Source organism: Pezoporus flaviventris, unplaced genomic scaffold (genome assembly GCF_033815535.1).
Source record: "Pezoporus flaviventris isolate CSIRO_AGI_PZ_B2104156 unplaced genomic scaffold, CSIRO_AGI_Pfla_v1 ptg000001l, whole genome shotgun sequence".
Taxonomy (NCBI): Eukaryota; Metazoa; Chordata; class Aves; order Psittaciformes; family Psittacidae; genus Pezoporus; species Pezoporus flaviventris.
Window position 1 is genome coordinate 43,768,482 of NW_026892549.1, and position 12,727 is coordinate 43,781,208.

The window sequence follows — 12,727 nt, forward strand, 5'->3', positions numbered from 1 at the left end:
TTCTTTCTCTATCCTTGAGATGCAGAGACTCTTACAAACGTGACACTGGTTAGATGGAGTTCATATCTTAGTCAGGTACAGAGGCCTCAGCAGCAAGAAGATTCCATGGAATCTGTAATGGTATCTGCATAGTATCGAAAACATCTGTGCTTGCTTGTATTGTGCAAGCACAAGCAAGCTGATGTGTCCAGAAGCTTAAATGTACACTGAAAAATCTTTCTAAATTCTCTCAAAAGTCATCCTAGCTAATACTTTTCTACCTGTTTCCCTTGGACAGAGCTGCCCGTACTTCACACCTTTTCCTCAAGCAACTCAGCATAATGTATTGGTATGATATGTACCACAACAAATAATGCCGACTAGTGCAGTACTTCACAAAGAGAATAAGAGGCTCCAAAGGAATATAAAATACGATGACACTGATCTCATTTCCTCAGAGGTGACACTTTTGGGGGGCAGATCCTAACAAACTTTAAACTCTCACCTGCCAAGGCTCTTACTTCCATAAGCAGGACCACTGCCAGAAACCAACTTGCAGGATCCAACCTTTGGTCCTCAATCTAAGCAGTGCAATGAGGTGGAAGAGCAGCAAACACAGGTGCCAGCAGATTATCCAAAGCTTTGCTGAGATTAAAATCTTGTCTCAGTATGAGTTATTGCATATTCTCTAAACAGAAATCTCCTTAGTGGTGGCTTTAAAAGGTCTGCTTTTGTTTCCCTCTGAGAGAAAATAATGGTTGAACCCCAGGCTATGCACATAATAGCTTATGTGTTTGTTCCCTGTGGCCATGAAATCTGAATATTTCACAAACATTTTGCAGTTCCTAGTAAAGGCAGTGATTCTGCTCATGTTCCTTTACTGAAGAGAGAAAGCAAAAGTCAAAACGCTCTTACAGAGTAGTACAAAACCTGATCCTGATTAATTTATGAAAACGGTTACTTGTTTTAGCAATATCCTGAGAACAAAACAAAGAAGGTTAAATCAATGATGCACAGGAACGGAAAAAGAGATTCAAATAATCATTAAATCTTCTTACATAATGAGGCTTTGTTTTTACCTCTCAGAGTGGGTTCACACCTGGGTCTGTGCTTTAAGTGCTCCACAATGAGCTGGTCACAGTGGAGAATCATTTTCCCATCACAGTACAGTGTAACCTCTACAGCTGTAGAAAAAAACTACTCAACTGAAACTTTTGCTAAGCATTTGAAGTGTATATGGGGATATACACTTAAATATATAGTTCTTCATCATATACAGCACCACATTTTGAATGCTTTCCCTCCTCTGCCCTTCCTGTCATCACTCCTAGTTTACTCCCATGATTGCCATTGGTATTTCGCAATAGTGTAGGAAATGCCCAAGAGTTTGTGTAGTCCCATGTGGCTGCTTTTCAGAGATGCTCCTGGGATGTTAACCATCCCAGTTATGAGTGTGCTTTCCCTAGCACTCCACTGACACACCATGTGTTCCTCCTGTATGTGTCAAGGTGGTGTTTCAAACTCTTATCCACAAAGGACATGATGAGCATCAGATGACACTTTGTTTGCCTTCTTTCGCTCTAGATATGCACTGAAGAAATGAGATCTTGCCACCCAAAAAGCGTGATGCCCATACAATACTCTCATGTTCCTAGGCAGACCTTTTGTATGCATCTCTGGTGACTTTTGCCCAGGAAAGCATTGCTCTTTGCTAGTCATCATCTGAGTCCTGAGAAAAGTATGTCCTGAGGACCTGTAGCTCTCTCATCTGGCTTATTCCTTCTGTCAGATTTTTTTCTCACTGCTGAATCTTTGCTCAGTTTTTGTGGATTCCCAAGAGAGGAGGAACATGCTGGTAAATCACCATTTCCTCCACAACTGAGCTCCAGTTACATGCCACTATGATAATATAAACATTTACTCATTTTGTCCCTCTTCACCCTTGTAAGAGGATAAGAGCATCTGGCCCTTTGTTAGTAGCCTATTGTCAGTTTGCTGGAGCATCCACTTGTTTATGTTCACTTGTACAAGAACACATAAATAACCCTCTTCTCCATTATTTTGCAGAGTACAGTCACTGTTGAAAGGAGGTGTTAAATCTACCCGCCTGATAGGAGTGGAGAATTCTCACCTTATCACTCTTCAGGTGTTTTGTAAAGCTGTATTGGGCAATATGAAACATAAAGCAGTGGAGAACAAATTGGTGGGTTTTGTATTTCTGTACATTTATCCTGGCACTTCATGCTGTGGTATTTGGCAGGATCTTTTTGGCAAGACAGAAAACCTCAAGTCCAACAGCGGGGCAATAAGGAATGAGATCTACTGTCTTTTAAAATTGACCGTAAATGTTGGTGGAAACAGAAATATAGAGTATACCATTAAGATGTATTTTTTAAAGATCTGTAGTTCTTCTGTATCCATGTCATCTCTCGGTAGGCTGGTGTTCTGCAAAGCTATTAGCAAACAGAAGGGCTACATATTCCTTCCCAAATGAATTTAGATTAAAGTTTTCCAGGATGATTTTGATTTAGAGGGACAAATCTCATTTTAAAAACAGAAAAAATCAAATCCTTCCAGAATTCAAAACCAACTGTCAGCTGTTTGTTTTTTTTCACCTACAGGTTCAAGATTCACAAGAGCAAGAATCTCTACCTCTGAGAAATTTGTATTTCTAGAATAAATTATCACAGTATCACAGTATGCTAGAGATTGGAAGGGACCTCGAAAGATCATCTAGTCCAATCCCCCTGCCGGAGCAGGAACACCTAGATAATGTTACACAGGAATGTGTCCAGGTGGGTTTTGAATGTCTCCAGGGAAGGAGACTCCACAACCTCCCTGGGCAGCCTGTTCCAGTGTTCCGTCACCCTCACTGAGAAGAAGTTTCTTCTCAAGTTTAAGTGGAACCTCTTGTGTTCCAGTTTGTACCCATTACCCCTTGTCCTATCATTGTTTGCCACTGAGTAGAGCCTGGCTCCATCCTCGTGACACTCCCCCTTTATATATTTATATACACTAATAAGGTCACCCCTCAGTCTCCTCTTCTCCAAACTATAGAGACCCAGCTCCCTCAGTCTTTCCTCATAAGGGAGATGTTCCACTCCCTTAATCATCTTCGTTGCCCTGCACTGGACTCTCTCCAGCAGGTCCCTGTCCTTCTTGAACTGAGGGGCCCAGAACTGGACACAATATTCCAGATGCGGTCTCACCAGGGCAGAGTAGAGGGGAAGGAGGACCTCTCTCGACCTACTAATCACTGCCCTTCTAATACACCCCAGGATGCCATTGGCCTTCTTAGCCACAAGGGCACAGTGTTGGCTCATGGTCATCCTGTCGTCCACTAGGACCCCCAGGTCCCTCTCCCCTACACTGCTCTCTAACAGGTCGTTCCCCAGCCTATACTGGAACCTGGGGTTGTTCCTGCCCAGATGCAGGACTCTACACTTTCCCTTGTTATATTTCATCAAGTTACTCCCTGCCCAACTCTCCAGCCTGTCCAGGTCTCGCTGGATGGCAGCACAGCCTTCTGGCGTGTCAGCCACGCCTCCCAGCTTAGTGTCATCAGCAAACTTGCTGATAGTACACTCAATTCCCTCATCTAAATCGTTGATGAATATATTAAATAATACCGGTCCCAGTACTGACCCTTGAGGCACTCCACTAGTTACAGGCCTCCAACTAGACTCAGCCCCATAGACTACAACCCTCTGGCTTCTCTCCTTCAGCCAGTTCACAGTCCACCTCACTACCTGATCGTCCAGTCCACACTTCCTCGTTTTAGCCGTGAGGATGCTGTGGGAGACTGTGTCAAATGCTTTGCTGAAGTCAAGGTAGACCACATCCACCGCTCTGCCATCAAATTATTCTCAAAAATGATCAAATATTGATATAATTAAAGACCCTTGGCAAGCTCAGTTGGTGTCAGGCATATAATCAACTTACAAGGTATTTTATAGTCCACAAGTAGTTTTAAGGTTTTTTTGGATCGCCTTGATTTTAAATTATGTATTGAAATTTTTGGGCAACTCAGTCAAGAGCTGATGTGAACAAATGCATGTAAGTGCTGTGAGGTGGGGGCAGCAGTGCTGCAGAGTTAGTCTGGCCATCCATCTGCAGCACTGTTGTATTCCCACATTTTGATTAAGGGCTTTGGTTTGAGAAAATAAGCCTTAATATGAAAATGTAGGTGAATGCTTGAAGCACATGAACAATCTCAGTAAAATTAATGATAACTTGCACATCTTCTAGCTCACAAGTCTACAGAACTAGAAGCAGGGCATTGTCTCACCAACCTTTTCAAATAAACACTTCATTTTGCTGTCTTTTCATGTGCAGTCAGATAAATGTTGCAGCTTGGTGCTGCTCAGAGTGGGAGGGCTCACTCCTGCCTCCTTTTCTATCTCTCTCTTCCTTTGCTTTTGTCAGTGTAATCTGCTGCATCTTCTGAATCAGATCTGGTGCTTTTAAGACTCATTTTGAAAACTTATCATCACTGAACAGGTTATGTTGGCTCATGGAAGACCTGACAAACACCTTCACAAGTGCAGGAGAAGGGAAAGGAGCAAAGACAGGGATAGAGGGGAAAAAGTAGTGGGAGAAGACTGTTGCTTTTTCTGCTGCAATGAGGTACTGCACTGAGCCATCATGTCTGGCTCCTCCTTGCTAAATCATCCAGGATGGACCTGCTGAAAGCATGATGGCAGACTAGATGAACCTTTGATCCAGTCCAGTATGAGAATGCTATTTTATCCTGCCCTCCTTGTTTTTAGCTTTGTAGGTAACAACCAGGGGCAGAAGGGAATTCCCGACTCTCCTAGTTTGGATCTCTGAACAACTGATTCCTGAGATGTCTTCTGTGAGGGTGAAATCTCCCTGAATGGCTTGAGCCCATGTGATCCTGCCAATGACACTGAGCATCTGCAAAGTGCTTCTCACTCCAAGTTCACCCTCACGTGTTACCTGTGCTGGTTCAGTCTGAAGAGCAGATGCACAAGCTGCTTAGATTTACATTTTCAGTTTGAAGAGGTGGTAGTTTTCATTCACCTGGCCATAGCATTTTTTTAGTCAGAAACCAGACTAGCAAGCCTCGTGGAGAAGAAAATATCCAGTGAGATACCGATCGTCTTTCACACCAGGTTGGAAGGGGCTCTGTAAAAGGATTCACTAAGTGGTATTTGGGAAGAAACATGCAAGAGGTAATATCAGACTCAGAGAAGGTGAATGAACTTAAGCAAGGCTTTGTTTCTAATTAACTGCAAGAGAACACATCTTCATTTCTTTGCATTAAGATGCAACTTGAAGATAATATTCTTGTCCATGATACAAGATGGTTTACAAGAGAAAAGAAGGCCTCAGTGAAATACAGTTATGAGAATACAAAATTAAGTGAAAAAATGTTTTAATCAAATATTTTGCTTCACACAGGCAGTAAGAAAGAAAAGGAACACCTGTACAGAAGTTCACTTAGGCGTATTACTGCTGTGGTGGAGAGATGAATGGTGATAAGGGCAGTGCTGTGCAGATGAGTGGGAGGAGTAGGGGAGGCAACGAAACAAGGTAGCTTAAAGCCATTTCTGTGCTCATTTACCTACTGCATTCCCAATCAAGCTTCCAAATAAATTAGAAAAGATGAAGAATGTTTCCCATTTATACTAGCTGCCAGTTGCCTTGCACAATTAAAATGTGCAGAGAGGAACCATTGTGCTCCACCACCTGCAGGAGCCATGGAAGCTCAGAGCAGTAGCATTGGTGTCTTCTGAATGGTCTCCTGTTTGTCACTGGGGACTGTGCTATCCATACACAAGAGCAGGAAACTGTCTATGGAGGCTCAGTTCTGTTCTGGAATTGCAGCAATATCTGAGCACAAGTTTCTCTTTCTCTCCACCTCTGTCCTCAGTGCATCTCAGCACATATATCCTTGGAGACAACATAGAAAGATTGCTGTAAAGTCAGCAAATAAAGTGATGATAAAGGCCCTTTTCTACTTCAGACAAAATGTCTTTTCTCCAGCAAAGAAGATGGGGTTCTTTTATTGTGTACTAAATAGAACAAATATGTATTAGGGAAAATAAGCAAGGTAACTCCCCCTAAAAATCTATTTTAATATTTGCATTTATTTGAATGAAAATCTTTCTCACATATTCTAGACACGAATAGCAATACACCATGCACTCCATTTATTTGTTTATAAATAAATTCTTATATGTATATGTGTATGTATTGAAGGATAACAATGCGTGGTTCAAGTGATACAAATCATACACAGAAAAAAATCTGTCACTATATTGTGTCATTCTGTTTTCTAATTTGCCAGAAATAAAAATCTATGTTGGCATTTCATCTTCTTACTCCTACATCAGCTTCAGTGCCACAGTTCTTGATGATCATGCCTCCCAGAAGATGTCCTACAGATAGGCCCTAGAAAGAGGAAAACTCAGACTCAGGAATTGGTTTTGAGTTTGTGAGTATAAAAGAATTCAAAAGGTACCTCTCTTGGATAACATTTGCTTTTAGGAAAGACTTTTCTTTTTTTTGCGTTTTGTTCTCACACATGATGATGAAGAGGCTAATAGTCAACCAATCATGTTCCCAGTGAATGCCGTCTTAGTTTGCCTTACTAACAAGCATGTTCCCATTTTCTCCAGTAAGTCCTCTTATCAAATGACAACACTGCTGAGTTTTCAAACACAAGACCTTACAAGCAAAAAGAGTTTTGCTGGGAATTATTATTTAGAATTGCTGTTTTCTGACTGGATAATTGAGTCACTTTGAATAGAGCCTTACTTACCACCATAAAAAGGCAGTTCTGTGACTTCAGGTGGAAACACACTCTTTAAATACAAAAATACAAAGGATTTTCTATGGACATGAACATTTTCACCTGTTAAAGTAATAGCTGATAAATATTAAGGATTTCTTTGGCTTCATGCCAAATTTCAGTAAAAACAGGTTCCTGTATTAAAATGCAAAGCAGTGATTTTGGATGGGTTTCTACAACTGAATGACAGCTGAAGGGGTATAAATCCTTCAGAGTCAGTAGCAGTTAAGAGGCAGACAAGAAACAATTAACTTTGTGTAATATTTTGGTGGAAAAGGGTAGTTATTACAGAAAATGCAGAGGTTACAAGATGGAAACTTGTTCATCTTTCTTTCTCTCCAATAGCTGTAGTTTCTCATGAAGACTGATAAAAAAGTCTTCAGCATGATCCAAATGGCACTTAAGCCTCAGGGTTCACTTCATGTCTTTTGATGCATCCCTGATCAGGCTTTGTTTTTGGAAGTGTGATGGTATAGGACCATTAACCTTTACCAGTGCTAATGTTAATTACATTAGCACAATCCTCTAGTTGGTCCATCTGTTACTCATTTCTTATACATTACCTGTTCTTGTATGGGGTTTTCTCTGTGCTCCAGAAGACATCTAGTTTTCTTCTGGCTTTATTTAAATGATGTTAAGTCATGTATGCCTCAGTGAAATACTTTTATATTTTTTTTCTAAACTGAGCTTTCATTTTTTCAAGTGATTTTTTAAAGATAATTTTTGTATGTGATTTAAGGTTTGGTGTTGCACCTGAATGCTTAGCTTAGTAAAACAACTTCAACACCTTGTATTTCATATAGTGTGCCTCTTGAAAAACTCAATCTCAGTACCTTTTGGGGGTGAGTTCAGGCTGATTTTCTCACACTTGAATGTCACATTTTGGTTTTTTGCTATCATCAAGTGAGAATGCATTGTTTTCTGTTTCCCTTGCTAAGTTTCCCCTTCTTTTTCATTATCAACCAAAAATTGGTGTTTTCAGTATTAATTCATGTGCTGCTTAACTTCTGGTTGGAGCTCAGGTCTGCAACTAACTGAAACCGTAGCGACCCTGACAGGTCTATAGGTACCATCCAGGTGCACTTTGTGCACCGCAACTAATTACTATAAAGTGATAAGCAGACATGAAGCGGTCGCATTAGGATTTATAGTTTCAGCGTGTTTAGACCTGGGCTCCCGGTGGATAGTGGCTGCGGCCGGGGAGCTGTCCCTGCGGCGCGGAGCCACTGGCACAGCCGGGCGCGCAGCTCCACCTCCCGGCGGCGGGGAAGCCCGGCGGCAGCCGGACGGCAGCTGTCGCCGTCGGTTCGCAAATGCCGCCTGGACAGACTGAGATTGTCACTTCCTCCTGCTTAGGAGCATCTCTGCCTTCCCCGAGCAGCGCAGCACAGCGGGTCGCCGCGGAGGAGCATCACCGAAAACTGGAGTTTCTGGGTTAGGGGCGGTTTTAAACCTGGAAAGCTGAGCACAAAGCAGGTGTGGAAAGTAAGGGATGGGGCAGCGGTGTGTTTTCCTCCTGTTTCGAGCAACTTTCTCAGAGATAAGCGATGAACTGGCCCCAAGAACCTCTTTACTTGTAAAATTTGAAGTTTCATAAACCCAAAGGAGGGTTGAGGTTGAGGCTGAGGTTAAGGTTAAGTTTAGAATCTGGGAAAAGAAGTGTTTCAAAAGCAGGTTTTCTGCTGGATTTTGCAAAGCTGTGAGATTGGTACAGTCATGTGTGAATGCCTTGTGAAACTTGTAGGAGCCATAGGTGTTTAAGCTTTTCTAGGCTGATGGTTACAGCTCAGTTTAGGGTTTGGGAAAGATAATTTGGAAGTATGTTTCCTGTTACATATGGTAAGGCTGCCTGAGCTAAAGGGAAGGTAGGGCTGAAGACCTTTAACAGTCTCGTTCAAACTACCTGCGCAAGAGGGCAGTTCGGGCTGAGCTTAGGAGAATTGAGTCCCATCAGCAGTTTCCTGTGGTGACTTGAGAGGCCCTCCAAAACAGTCATATTAGATGGAATTTGAATGCCTTTATTCTTAATTTCCAGGAAAATCTGGTGTTCCCTCTTACAGGGTTACAGTTACAGGCAGGATTAGGGGGACATGAAATGCTGAAGGCATATTTCCCTCTGTGGTCTGTAGGATATTCTGATGCAAGTTCAAGGCTGAATCTGAATGTCTTACCTTCACTCTGTGGAAATTGTAGGTGGTCTTGAGCTTTCTTGAAGACTGTGTAATACAAGGAGTTAGGAAAGTAAGGTTTACTGAAGTATATTTCCTGCTGTGTTCAGCAGAGTCACATGAGATGATCTGGGGACTGAGGCTATGAATCTCAATGCCATGTTCTTACTTTTGGCCTAGGAATAGTGTCGCTATGCTTTCGTGACGACTATAGGAGAGTATGAGAGAGAAAGGACTGCAAGATCAAGTTTATGTTGTGTTCTTACAAGGCCTCCTGAAAGATGAGTAAGAGCTGGTACAAAGTGAAGGTTTCACCATGAGGTCTTGAATAACTCTCCTGCAAGTTAGGCTCAAGGTTTGTTTTCTGGTAGCCATACAAGTAAATACCAAGCTGAAGGGGGGAGAAACTAATGGCATATTCTTAATTTTGTGGTAGCTTAAGCAACACTATATCTTATCTACTTAAGGGTTCATAGACTCATAGAATCAAAGAATCGTTAGGGTTGGAAAGGACCTTAAGATCATCTAGTTCCAACCCCCCTGCCATGGGAAGGGACACCTCACACTAAACCATGTCACCCAAGGCTCTGTTCAACCTGGCCTTGAACACTGCCAGGGATGGAGCATTCACAACCTCCCTGGGCAGCCCATTCCAGTGCCTCACCACCCTTACAGTAAAGAACTTCTTCCTTATATCCAATCTAAATTTCCTCTGTTTAAGTTTTAACCCATTACCCCTTGTCCTATCATTACATGTTTGGTTACAGAGTAGAAAGCAACGCCACACATTTCAAAGGCCACACAGGGCTGTTGCTGATAGATATGAAGGCCTTATACTTCAAAGCAGCCATGAATTTCTGGGGTTTGATCAGGGCTAGTGTTAAGTTCTGGAAATCAGAAGCAGGTTATTTGCAGGTTATGTCAGACTTTCAGTAGGTTATTAGATGAAGCCTGATGCAGTTAGCTTGGAGTTGGGAGTTCTGGATTTAAAGAGCTTAGTATTTTGGGCAGCAGGTGGTGCTTGGTCTTCATGATGACTTTAGTAGCTCTTAGCCATTGAACGCCTCGCTATGACATAGTATTTGGTAGTGGGTGCTACATGCTGCCCATTTTTCATTGTGGGCTTTCAGCAGGACAAGTGATGTGGTTATAGGTGTTTGCTATGGGGTTGTTTTTTTTTTTTGTGGAAATCACCAAGAGAACCAGCATTAATCAGAGGAGGAAGCATGTTTGTGGTTGCATTTTAAGCAAATAATGATCAGGATGGTTATGATCACAAATATCAGAAATAAAGGGGGAGAAAACTTTCCCCTCACCTCATGCAGTTGGGAAGCCATCTGGCACATCCATGCCTGAACCTGTTTCTGAAAAAACAGGAAGGGGAATCCACATCCAGAAAACACACACAGATCAGCAGGTACTTGTGATTTCCAGGTTCCTGTGGAGGCCCCGAAGAAAGTGCTGAGTACAATGGTCTCCTGCTCATCTTGCCCATCCACAGCACTCTGAGACAGGGCTTTATCCAGCTCTGCTGAGGAAGAGATGCTCAGCAGGAGCACACACAGCTACTGTCCCTGGCATGAGCAGCGGAGTACAGCTGCAACCAGGCCGGACAAATTAGGATACAAAAATTGCTGAAAAATTACTGTCAAAATGTGCCATGGAAAAGATGGGTTATGAGGGTTTCTCCTGCTGAAGATTTTGATCTTGAATCAACCAGCACAGCAAGCTCGGAAGAGCAGAAAGATATTTCTTTTGTTTGTCTTCTGTAGCACGTAAAGGCACCTGTAGATAGATGCTAACAATAAGGAACTGAATCTCACAATGCTTGGAAATCAAAAAAGCCATCAATCATTGTTTTTGCTTACAGTACCCCCTAAAAAGAAATGGTGGTTGTGTTTAGATATGTAGTCTCTGACAGCTGCTTACAAGGCAAAAGCATGTACTTAGCTTCACTGGAGCTGCTGGTAATGCCCCATCTCTTCTGCTCCCAAGTCCCCGGGGCGGGGGGAAAGACATCCAGACATGTCAGCTTGTGGCCAAGGGATGTGACTTGCAAGAGCCAGGTACAATCAAGTCCCCTAATACAAGAAATGAGCTATGTCTACAAGGCTCTGACACACCTACAATAGTATAAAACACTTAGAAAAGAGAAAGATTTCCTCTGAGATAGCATCAGTTGGTGGTTGATACACGTTGCGCCTATCCTTGTTAGGTGAAGCAAATCCCCACCTGTGCTAAAAGCTGTGGCTCTTACAAACGTTGCAGCATACAACAGCTGCTGAGTAGTTGTGTGTGTGCTTGTGCATATGTAGTTAACAAATATGCACCCATTCAAAATGCTGAGAATTTTTAAATCTAAATTCTTATTCCCTTATAATAGGAAACACATTTTATTTTGTGAAAATGCTAATATTACCTTGACACAGCATAATGCATCGTGTAACTTGGAAGAAGGCATTGACACAGCTTTTTAAAAAATATTAAAATTAAGCTGTTTTCATTTACATGACAACAGGTTCCTCTAAATGTTTGCTCTTGCAGTTCCTGTGGAATGTGGTTATTTTCCCAAGATGTGGTATTTTCAATGCTGACACTTGGTGGTGCTGCAGTTAATAGATTCTTATTTTTCTGCAGCTGTTTCTCCTGTTTCTTCCTGTCCTTCATTTGCAGATGCTGCTTGGGCCATCGAAGCCCCTTAGGAACCATGATCCATCTTTCAGCAGTTCTTAATTTAATAATAATAACTGGAATAATAACAACAACAATAATATTAACAACAGTAATAGCAATACCAGCAACAATAATAACAACACTACAACTGCCTTTATAGTACATGTTTCCTTACAAAATGAGTAAGCATCATTCTAGTGAAACAGCACAAATACAGGCATGGTCCAGTAATTCTAAGCATCAACACAGAGGGTAAGCTCTGAAAGGGATCTTGAGAGGTGATGGAGTCCATCCTCTTTTTGCAGGAGCAGGGATAGCTGGAGTTCTGCCCAACCTTTTATTGAATACCAGTATAGGCTTTATGGGAATACCTCAGATGGTTTAATGTGTTTTACATACACGTCTCCCACATGGGATCTCTGCCTAAGTAAAGATGAGAGGCAAGGCACGTGGGTTTGGGTGTTCCAGTCTCACACGCAAGAAATAGTCGCATTTGCCAGTGGGCAGTGGAACAGAGATTTTGGCTTGTCCCAGCATTTCTGTGGGCTCATCTATAAATTCACAGGTGCTGGACGAACCATAGGAGATAGGAATATGGATAGGAGCCATAGGAGGAGCTGTGAGGACATCCTGCTGCACTGCTTTGCTCTGAGGGTCTCCCCCCAAGTGCCCTTAGAGATGCTCAGAGCATTAAAGCACAGATTGCAGGTGATCCTGGAATGATCAGCAGCAAGGTTTGCTGTTGCAAAGGAGGTAGGCAATGCTGTGATAAGAAGCTGTCTCTCTGTTCCCATTCACTGGCTCAGCCCTCCACCTTCACATAGCAACAGCCTGTTTCAGGCAGGAAATAACCTGTAGGGACAAATTATCTTAATTATTAGGACAAAGATTACTTGTTTGAGTGCAGATTCTTAGTATTAATACAAAAAATAATCAAGATATGTTGTTGTAATTAAATTGAACCTGTTCTTTCCTCCCCAAAGATTTCCCTTAAATCTTATTCATTATTTGATTGGTTAATTAGTATTAAAGACCCAAAGAAGTGGCTGTTCACACACGATAAGCAGAGCAAGATCATGACTGCTATTAC

General features: G+C 42.1%; 1 long non-coding RNA gene across 1 annotated transcript in view; it reads left to right on the plus strand.

Annotated features, from left to right (window-relative positions):
* The first annotated feature begins 8,171 nt into the window (after nt 1-8,171).
* Nucleotides 8,172-12,727, plus strand: part of LOC133266853 (uncharacterized) — a 39,755-nt gene continuing 35,199 nt past the window's right edge. Inside the window, exon 1 of the long non-coding RNA XR_009742555.1 lies at nt 8,172-8,281. This is a non-coding gene — a long non-coding RNA (uncharacterized LOC133266853). The remainder of the gene's footprint in view (nt 8,282-12,727) is intronic.